The following is an 11,021-nucleotide window of genomic DNA, read 5'->3' on the forward strand; positions in this document are numbered from 1 at the left end:
CCACTACTGCTGCTGAAGTGCCATTGGGCGAAACACTTAATGCTTAACTTGCTCCAGGGGGCGCTGCGTTGCGATGGTCTTTGCACTTTGGCCTGCTCATCACTAGTTATCTGACCCCAAATAAACATCTGGAAACTGCTTAAAGGGATATTTCACACACACACAAAAAGGGTAATTTTATCATCTACTCAGGCTTTTGGGAGCACCCTGGACAGTTTTTAAGTTGCTTGATTCAGTATTTAGATATTTGATATTCATTTTTATCAGATATTCAGATTTTATCCCCTTCCTGTAACTTCAAACTCTATTTTAACCATGTTAGATTCATCGGAAACACCCGTCCTTGGTTCTGGTGACTGATATTGTCCTTCTAAGACTAATACGCAAGGAGGCCATGTTTTTTTAATTGTTTTTTTCATTTATTTTTTATATTTTATTTGGAAAATAAAACAAATTCAATACCTTAAATTTTTATTTTTTAATACATTTAAAAAGTAATCAAAAAAACACAGCCCCCTCACGTATTAGGAGGGCAAGGTGAGTCACCAGAAACAAGGACGGGTGTTTTTGATGAATCTAACATGTTAAAAATGGAGTTTGAAGTTATAATGGGAGGGGGGTCTGTTAAAATGAATATCAAATATCTAAATACTGAATCAAGCAACTTAAAAACTGTCTGGGGGGCTAACAAAAACCTGAGTAGACAATAAAATGATCCAATTTGTTTTTGAAAGTGAAATATTCCTTTAATACTTACCCAGCAGTTGAACTTTTCATTTTATAAAATATCGAACAAATTCACACTTTGGTGAAATAGTCAATATCATATGTTGGAAATGTTTACATGGCGTTTACAACTAAAACAATTCTACTCTGGATTGTCTGTCATCAAATACGATACAAAAGGTGCAAAGTGTATTATACTGTAGCTTATTTAGAAAAAGTTTCCTTTTTTTTTTTTTTTTTTTTTCATAAAATGTAAAATAAAGTTCTGTAATGTTATTAACTAAAACTAAAATAATTTTAGCCCAGCTGCTTTCTGCTTTTTAATATCAGCAAAAGCTACAAAGGAGGAGGAGGAAGGAAGAATAAAAGTCATCCAAACATGTCTGAGACCGATAAGCTGTGAGCTACACGGAGGGTAGGGTAGAGGAGAGGAGAGGAGAGGAGAGGAGAGGAGAGGAGAGGAGAGGAGAGGAGAGGAGGCGTGCAGGGCATCAGGGAAGCATGGGCAGCCCTGTTGAAACTGGGAAAATGCAGGTGTTCAGCTGCATTCTGTTTAGCAGGTGTGTAATGTGTGTGTGTGTGTGTGTGTGTGTGTGTGTGTGTGTGTGTGTGTGTGTGTGTGTGTGTGTGTGTGTGTGTGTGTGTGTGTGTGTGGGGGGGGGGGTGTGGGGGGTGTGTGTGTGTGTGTGCAAAAGTGTAAGTTGGCATAAGAGTAATGTTAGCCAGCAAAACAGCGAGAAAAGCACTGACAAAGCTCCGATTGAACAGAATAATTTTGACAAGCAGTCACCAATGATTACCTCATTAGGAGGCAAGAAAAGATAACATTCAACTAAAGGCAACACCTGCTGGCCGAGGAACCACCACACGACTGGAGATAGATGGATCTACTCCACCCCTCCCTTCTTTCCCTCTCTGTATCACACTTTTACTCCCTTCATGCATAGTGTACACAGACACCCTCTCTTTCTCCCTCTCTCTCTCTCTCTCTCACACACACACACACAAAACACATATAAACACAGTCATATCCAAACAAAGTCATACTTCACTGCAGGTGGCCTGAAGGAAGCAACCAGGCAATACCAGCATTTCTAATGTATTAAAAAGATGTTAGTCGTAAAGTTGGGTCATTAGATTTCACATTTCCTCGCCCGCTCTTCTACACAAATTAGGCGTCATTTGTCCCCTCGCAGTGCTGACAAATGTGTCTTGAATGTAGATGAAAAAAGCCATTAAGTGTCTATGAATTTAATACAAACACAATATAACACACACGCGTGCATACAATCATGCATGCACTGCATGTATTTGAGTTTAACACTCGTTTCTCTTCTTTACCAAGCGCTTCTTGTATTATCACATGGAGGACACAAACTTCAGGCACTCTTGTATAGAAGAGGGAAAATACTTGGATTTCAGTTTTAAAGTCTTTATTCTATCATGGCTAGTTATGTACAATAGTAATAAGGCAACCAAAAAAAAGTTTCGACCCTGATGACCTAAAAGGTCAAAACTGTGTGTGTGTGTGTGTGTGTGTGTGTGTGTGTGTGTGTGTGTGTGTGTGTGTGTGTGTGTGTGTGTGTGTGTGTGTGTGTGTGTGTGTGTGTGTGTGCACACGTACAAAAATGTGCTTCTGTCTCCGCCAGGCCAGGTAGTAGTCAATATTAGCCAATCAGGATGAAATATGAAAAATGTTACTATATAGATTATGTGTACTGATTTGTGTGATATTGGGACAAAATCTGTAGGAGTATCAGCAAAAAATGTGTTTAGCAAAAATGTGTCTCCTGGTGCGCCAATCTGAAGTTTCACAGCAATCAGATGCGTTCATGATTTGAGGTATTTTGTTCAAAACGGACCACTCCAGTAAACTTTGGAAGCCAATCTTAGCCAATCAGGATGGAATATGAAACATCTGACAGACTTGATCACATGAAGATTATGTGTACCGATTTGCGTCATGTTTGGACACAATCTGTAAAAGTGATATAAAAAACATTTCTTTGCAAAAATCGGCCTCCTGGTGGCACTATAACAGGCCAATGTGAAAATTTGGGGGCAGAGGTTCTGCTCTGGCCTCCAGGGAGTGTGCGTGCGCTGGAGATAAGCTGTAATAATAATAATAATAAACTTTATTTATATAGCACCATTTTAAACAATGTTACAAAGTGCTAACAACTTAAAATCAGACAGTGAACAATGAAATACTAATTTGCAAAAACAACACACAACAGTATCAGTGAGTAAAAGAGAAGCACCGAAATTCTGCTGTTAAGAGGTTAAAAAGGCCTTTCTATAAAAATGGGTCTTTAATTTGTTTTTAAAAATGGCAATGGAATTTGCAACCCTAATGTCCAATGGGAGGCTGTTCCAGAGTGTAGGGGCCCTGACGGCAAAGGCCCGATCACCCTTGGTCACCAGCCTAGATGTAGGGATATCTAGTAGGGCGGCGTCAGAAGATCTTAGGCGGCGGACAGGCACATAGAGATCTGTACACAGACAGACGGACACACACACGGACACATGGACACAGGGCCGGCGCAAGTAAATGTTGCGCCTAGGGAAAAATAGTCAGCGCACAGACGGATGGACAGGGCGAAAACATAGTCTGCCATGCGCTTTCGGCCTGGCGGAGACACTAAAAGTATTTTTTGTCTCTGCTAGACGAAAGAGTGGCTGAAGTTTGTATCCTTCCATGCGATGACCTTGAACTATATTTCTTAAAGAGTTTTTTCCTTGAGTCTTATGTGATAAAGATCAGTCCTCGAGCAGCGAGCAGCCGAGCACACCAAACGTTACCTCTTTTCACAGTTTGTACTTTTCATTATGCTTGAGCTTTCCAGGGACACTTCTTACATCTACTGTCTGGGCGCTGTGGTTTTGGCCTTTGCACCTCTTACTCTTGTTAGCCTCTCGTTATTTCCACCAATGGAGAACATTTAATGTATCCCACTGCTGTACTCTGCTCACTGCTGTTTATCAATAAGCTAGTCAGCATACGTGCATTAGCCAAATGCCTATAAAAGGGAAAATAAATCTTATATATATATATAAATCACTGCTGTTAACATCTAGAAATGCCCTGCATTTTTGGAGATCAAGTCCACCGCCTAGAGATGTGTTTCACAGCCAGTTGCTTCAAGTGGTATACTACTTGAGAACAAAGCAACCTATTGCACAGCACGTACAGTAGAAACTAACTATTTCTATTAGACACCTTACGAATAAGCTGTAATGTAAGCATATGCAGTTAGTTTCTGTTAACACATTTTATTTAAACAACTGTTAATTACTGGTCGTCGATGAGCAAAGCTCACGAGGCCCATCACCAAACACATGATTGCGTGTTTTTTTTGTTGTATTTTTCATTTGAGGTAGAGATCAGTTATGAAAATAACTAAAGCGTTTTAGTGTGTGGTGTTGATAATGTGCCAGTGCTGCATGGATTATTATTGCAGCTCTATAACTTGCAATCTGAGCAGAGTACAACAGCATAAAAGTACAGCTACAGACTATACGGTATATCCGCATTCATCTCTCATCGGGAGATGGGGGGGTGGGGGGATAAATGCATAGGAATTTGGCATTAAATATGCTCAGGAGCCCTGAGGTAATGCGCTTTAATATATCTCAATAAAAGGCAGACACCACCCAGCTTTGTCTTCCACTATGCAAAACAATGAACACCTTTCCCTGGCACCACGTAAGTTGCAGAGAACACAACACAACTGGGTGGAACAAAAGAAAAAAAACACGCCACTCCTCTGGTGAAAAAAGTTAAAAAGCCTTTATTGATGTGGCTATTTCATAATGGAATTTGTTAAAAACTGGGATATAACCCACTGGGTGAAACTCCTCAGACACGACAAAAAGCCTTAGTTGCAACGTTCTTCAGATCAAAATCTTAAAAGCAAAGAAACACAAAGACCGTGTTGAAAGACTGTGTTGAAAGATTCCTTCAAAGCGACACAATCAAGAATGAATAATTCACTGAGTTCATATCAGAACATGTCGTGTTCTGTGAATGAACACAGAACACAACACTGTCACAACGCATACACTCCACCGCAGCGTCCCCTCTAAACACACCTCTTAGGCATCCTTGCTTTCAACAGAAGCTGAGCCCGTTCAGTCATCACAGTGGTCCCGGGGGAGAGAGATTGAGAGAGATACACGCACGTGTGACTGCCATCGCCAATGGTGGATATAGAATGTAGTTAAGGTGTAGGCTGGCGTAAATACGGCTGTGCCCAGTGGTAAACATCTGTGCCATTACGGGCAATGAGCTCCAGAGAACAAGGGCCTGGAAGGAATCCGTGCAGGCAATTAAGGCAACCTCAGGCCAGCTGCTCGCCATCGCTGTGACGGCAGGGGCCTTCCACTTTTCTTAGAGCTAATTACATAACAAAGACACACTCTTTAATCAGGTCCCGGCTGCCCCCCCTTGCCCCCCCCCCCCCACACACACACACAGACACACACGCATGTTGTCTCCCCTCCCCTCCCTCTTTCTTCTTATCCCCACACCTTTCCTCTACCCTCTGTCCTCAACGCGAACGGCCTTTTCCTGAGGAGTTTTTGCCAAGGGGGCGGGTGGGGAGAGAGCCTGGCGAGCGCAGTCAGTCAGAGCACAGAGGTCAGTCAAGGCACAGACAGCTGTTGTTGACGGACAACGGGTGCACGCTTATGAGAAACAACAAAAATAAAACCTGGCGAAACAGTTGCGTGCATTAGCGCAAGATGAGGATAAAGGAAACATTCAGTCTAAATGTCCAGTTTGCTAATTCACAACTACTACTTTTGTATTTGAAACTTTAAATTTCTCTAAATATTATAAACTTTCACGACAGCCTAAGTACAAATATCATTTATGAAAAGGCTACCATAGGCTACAGTGAAGTCGGACTGAATGACTGAAACGTTTTTTCTTTTTTTACTCTCTTGGTGTGGGGATTATCTGGCACATGCATGTATCTGTTATGAAAGAACAAGAGAAATTGTATCATGAGTGAAACGGCTATAGTCCATGGGAAACCTTAAACCTACTAGGCCTACATCTAAATGAGTTGCCATATTTACATTTCCTTACAAATTACAAATCTTTATAAGCTATATATTTCTGGGATGCATAGTAACATTGAAACTCCACAAGATATTCCTCTACAGCCGTCTGTGCCTTGACTTCTGTGCTCTGACTGCCTCGCCAGGCTCTCTCCCCACCCGCACCCCCGCCCCCTTGGTAAAAACTCCTCCGGAAAAGGCCGTTCGCGTCCTCAACCTCCCTCATCACCACACCTCTCCTGTTCTCTCCTCTCTTCCTGTCCCATCCTCTCCTCCATTCTCTTACTCACTAAAGTCAGAAAATGAAGAATCAGTCAGGTGTCTTGTAATGGAAATATGCAGATTGAATAGCACAAGATGGTCCAGAGAACATCTCTCTGATTCATCCCGCTTGCTGAAGAAAAGTCATTTTTTTTTCCACCCACGCAGAAAAATGGGAGGCAGTGCAGATGCTTGATTGTCTGTACAACAGTCAAGTCAATGAAAGTGAAGTAGAATAGTGTGTGAAGAACATTTTTCCTATTCCCTAGCACTAGTGTTTTGCACCAATTACTAAGAGCATAAAAGATAAATAAAATAATATACACATCAACTTGGCTCACGGGTCATGAGTTAGACATGTAGTTTGTTTTCCTGTTAATTGTACCACCATTAACAAAATACTAGCTTTAATTTAGTGCAATTAAATAGTCATTTCTCAGAAATACCTGCAAAATAAAGTCATTTATTCATTGACTGCCTTGCAAGCCACACTGTATCTCTCTCTCTCACCAGAGAGTCACCCCCCCTCTACCCCTCTCATCAACAAGCACCTTCTGATTATTAGGCACAAAACCAGGAGCATGGAACGAAGCACAGGTGTCATCTCAGCTTATGGCAGAAGAAGGGGGAAAACGCCAGGAGCTTGAAATTCTTCTTCCTGTGTAAATTAAAGCCTTCTCGTCTCCATACAGTACATGTCTGTTACCATAAGCCATTTGTAAGACCCCGTTAATGAGGCCCAGGCTCACATTTACTAATCCCTTCTTCTTCTACTTCTTCTTCTTCTTCATCATCATGTTCTCCTTCTTCGCTTGGCCGTACTGCTTATCCAATTACTACAGGTAAGTCCTGGAGACTAGGGCTGGTCAGACCTACGGTAGTTTATCAACATGCTCATACTGTATGTCGTTTGGAACGCTGATCTCCGCAAAGTGGCGTTGTGGGGGCCGTCTGTGGCGGTCGATCTTGGATCATTTCGCTTCATGCCTCTCTTTCTCCCGTCGCACTGGGAGTTGTTAACCTGGTGCGCCATTGAGCCGCAAACAATCTAAGTTGGGGAACCGACACATTCGTCACGGCTAATGTTCTCTGGGAAACTCTGGGTTATCCTAATGATCACAAACACAGTCTAGCACAATTTACTTGTTTAATCAAATAGCGTGGTTTGTCTAATTAGGTGGATGTGTGCACATTGAGAGAAAGAGAGAGAAGAGTGTTTGTACTTGGCTTTCGATGTGCGTGTATGTGTATGTGTGTGTGTGTGTGTGTGTGTGTGTGTGTGTGTGTGTGTGTGTGTGTGTGGGGGGGAGAGAGAGAGAGATAGTTAGTTGGATATGCTCGTACTAACACTCTTCGCCCGAGGACAAAGAGAATTAGAAAGCAAATTACCACGGCAACACAGAATTTGCACTCAAAGCACAAAAAAACAGACATTTCAAGAAAACTCCTGTGACAACCAAGTCAAGGTACACAAAATTCACTAAAAAGAGCCGAGGAAACTATACTAAATCCAAATGACATCAGAATCTTAAGACACGGTTCAATGTTTCGTCCCACTAATTTGAAAGCGTATTTTATTGGTTTCGGAGCCCAAACAAATAAAACAGCATTTGAGGGGTTCTTTACAACAAACGGTTCAGCTTTAATTGCATACATGTTTATGCCCAATTAATTTTTCCTTTGCCATTATTTGTTTGGCCAACATTTGAAAATGGCCTAAAATTAACTGACTTACCGGTATGCTCATACATTCAATGAAGTCAGGTTAATATTGCCACAGAGGGTTAATTGCATCTTAACCCTTTCACATATAATCCGCATCGACTTTCTACTCCCCATTTGCTTTGCTTGGAAAAGTGAGGTATAACAGAGTGGTGCTCTTGTTCTCTTTTGAAGTAAAAAACAACTTCTGTCTAATCTGTCCAATTTCGCTTTAGTGCACCCTGTCCTAATTATCCTAATTACTGGGCCTTCTTAAACTCACGACCCTCTCTTTTAACTTATTGACATTTCTTACTAAATCCATTATGTTGGCATGTTCTCTATAAAAGATTTATAGCAAAACTCCTTTAACTCTTTGACTGCGGACGACGCGATAACGCGTCAAGTGCTACTTTGTCCAGTTGGCCGTCGACGCGTTCGACGCGCTTGACGCGCGTTCATTGTTTAATCTCTGATTGCGCTATGCTGCTTAATATTCAATGTTATTCTCGAGTTCCACTTACTTCACGGACATCTGCATCCGGTTTCATGGCCTGGATTCCGTTTCCGGTTTTTGATTTTTTTCCCCAGTCATTTTCGTCCAAAATAGGTAAATAAACGGGTTTTCAGACGGTATAACGGACAAACGGACAGGTTCTCTTCTATAATCTATGGTCTGGGTGACGATCAGTCATCGCCGTCGTGTATCACATCGTAATTTTCGCCGATCAAAACATTTTTGTGCTGGGTCTTTAAATTATGTGTCCTTAAATTATTTTCATGAGAAAAATTCAAAATATAAAAATAAAAAAACACGAAAATTGCTGGCACTGGGGGAGTACTTTATGAAAATACTCTGGCAGTCAAAGAGTTAATATGCTATGTCTAATGTGCTATCATGTCCTGGTTCCACTTTCGGGACAAATTGTCCTTTCCTTTTTGTATTCATGGCTAACACAGGTATACAAATACAAATGTTATACATAAAACTGAAAATAAACTAGAAAAAGTGCAGGTCTCCACCAGGTCAGGTACGTTATTGTGGCCTCCTGGTGGCGCCATAATAGGCCAATGTGAAAAGGGTGGCATTTCTTCTTAGGCCTTTCACGGCAATCGGACACTGCATTCATGATTTGAGGCATTTTGTTCCAAAAATGTGTTTTGGTAAATTAGACCTGCTGGTGGCGCTATAACAGGCCAATGTGAAAAAGGTGGCATTTCTTCCTTGGCCAAGTGGGAATGTGCGTGTGAAATTTCACGGAAATCACAAGCTGCGTTCATGATTTGAGGTATTTTGTTCAAAATGGACCAATCCTGCAGGATTAGAAGCCAACCTTAGCCAATGAGGATGAAATCTGGAAAATCGGACAGATCCGGGTTGATCACATGACTATAGAGATACTGTGTACCAATTTGCATGACGTTTGGATCAAATCTGTAGGAGTAATATACCACTGACATCATCGATGGGGAATCCAAGCTAATAGAAAGTGCAGGCTTTCTATTCCTGGAAAGTTAGCGTGCTAATTTTATCATGAGCATTAGTGAGGACCTATATGAAGATAGGTTGAAAATGGGTGAAGTCGTCCTCCATAATTAGATTTTATGTATGAGTATAGGTACGGTAAGTAGGTTGTCTGCATTTCTGTACCTACTACCTACAGAACATGTCTAATGCTGTATGCCGTATGCACTACTCCTTGGAAAGTCAGAATACAAAAGGAACAAAGATGCCAAGATCATCATAACTTCACAGAAACAGAGTTGGAGGGGAACTTAAGAATCAGGCAGACAAATGCGATGGAGAAGGGGGAAGACAAATGGAAACGGAGAGAGAGATGGAGACGGGGGAAGAGACCTTTTCCCAGTACATCTGGTGTACCGGTACTGTGTTTTTTACTGAGTGGGGTGTCCCTTCAATTGATGTACATTTACTTCTTAAGCTTCATCATATGACAAAGCTCACAACGTGTCACAAGAGATACTGTAGATCTGATATTTTCGTTGCGCGACACAGACTAAGTATAAACTAGAAAAAGTGCTCCTCGGAGCACAGGTCTCCGCCAGGTCAGGTAGGTTATTGTGGGGCAGCAATGTTCGGAATTAGCCAATCAGGATGGAATATGAAAAATTGGATGGAACCATCTTGATCACTTGACTATATGTGTACCGATTTGCATGATGTTTGAATTTGTAGGAGTAATATAAAAAAGAAAAGTGTTGCAAAATTGGCCTCATGGTGGCGCTATAATAGGGCAATGTTAAAAGGGTGGCATTTGTTCTTCAATGTAGTGCGAATGTGCGTGCAAAGTGTCGCAATCGGACGCTGCATTCATGATTTGTGGCATTTTGTTCAAAACGGGCCACTCCTGCAAACTTTAGATGTCAATGTTAGCCAATCAGGATGGAATATGAAAATTTTAAAAGATCCATCGTGATCACATCATCGTGATCACATGACTATAGAGATCAAGTGTACCGATGTGCGTGAAATTTGGATAAATTCTGAAGGCTTAATATCAAAGAATGTGTTTTACATAAGTCGGCCTCCTGGTGGCGCTATGAAAGGCAAATGTGAAAAATGCAGGTCAGTTGTTTTTCCTTGGCCTCTAGGGAGTGTGCGTGCAAAGTTTCATGCAGATCGGTGCAGTTATAGGTAAAAACATAAATCGTCCATTTATAGCGCCACCATGAGGCTGATTTGAACATTTTCAAGTGGCATTTCTTCCTCGGCCTAGTGGGAATGTGCGTGCGAAATCTCACGGAAATCGCAAGCTGCGTTCATGATTTGAGGCATTTTGTTGAAAACGGAGCAATCCTGCAAACTTTGGAAGCCAACCTTAGCCAATCAGGATGAAATATGGAAAATTGGACAGATCCGTGTTGATCACATGACTATAGAGATACTGTGTACTGATTTGCGTGATGTTTGGATAAAATCTGTAGGAGTACTGTCAAGAAATGTGTTTTGCAAAAAGCGGCCTCCTGGTGGCGCTATAAAAGCCTAATTTGAAAAATTTGGGGCAGAGGTTCTGCTCTGGCATCCAGGGAGTGTGTGTGCACAGTTTCGCTGCGATCAAGCCAACGGTGCCAGAGATTAGCTGTACACAAAATGACAGAATGACGGACGGACGGACACACGGACGGACACACACACACACACACGGACGGACGGACAGGGGGCAAAACATACTCTCTCGCCATGCCTTTCGGCCTGGCGGAGACAATAAGCATAGACAGCAGAGGGGGAGGGAGCCATGTGCTTGTTG

This window comes from Gymnoscopelus braueri, assembly GCF_963280865.1.
Source record: "Gymnoscopelus braueri genome assembly, chromosome: 6".
NCBI classification, from domain to species: domain Eukaryota; kingdom Metazoa; phylum Chordata; class Actinopteri; order Myctophiformes; family Myctophidae; genus Gymnoscopelus; species Gymnoscopelus braueri.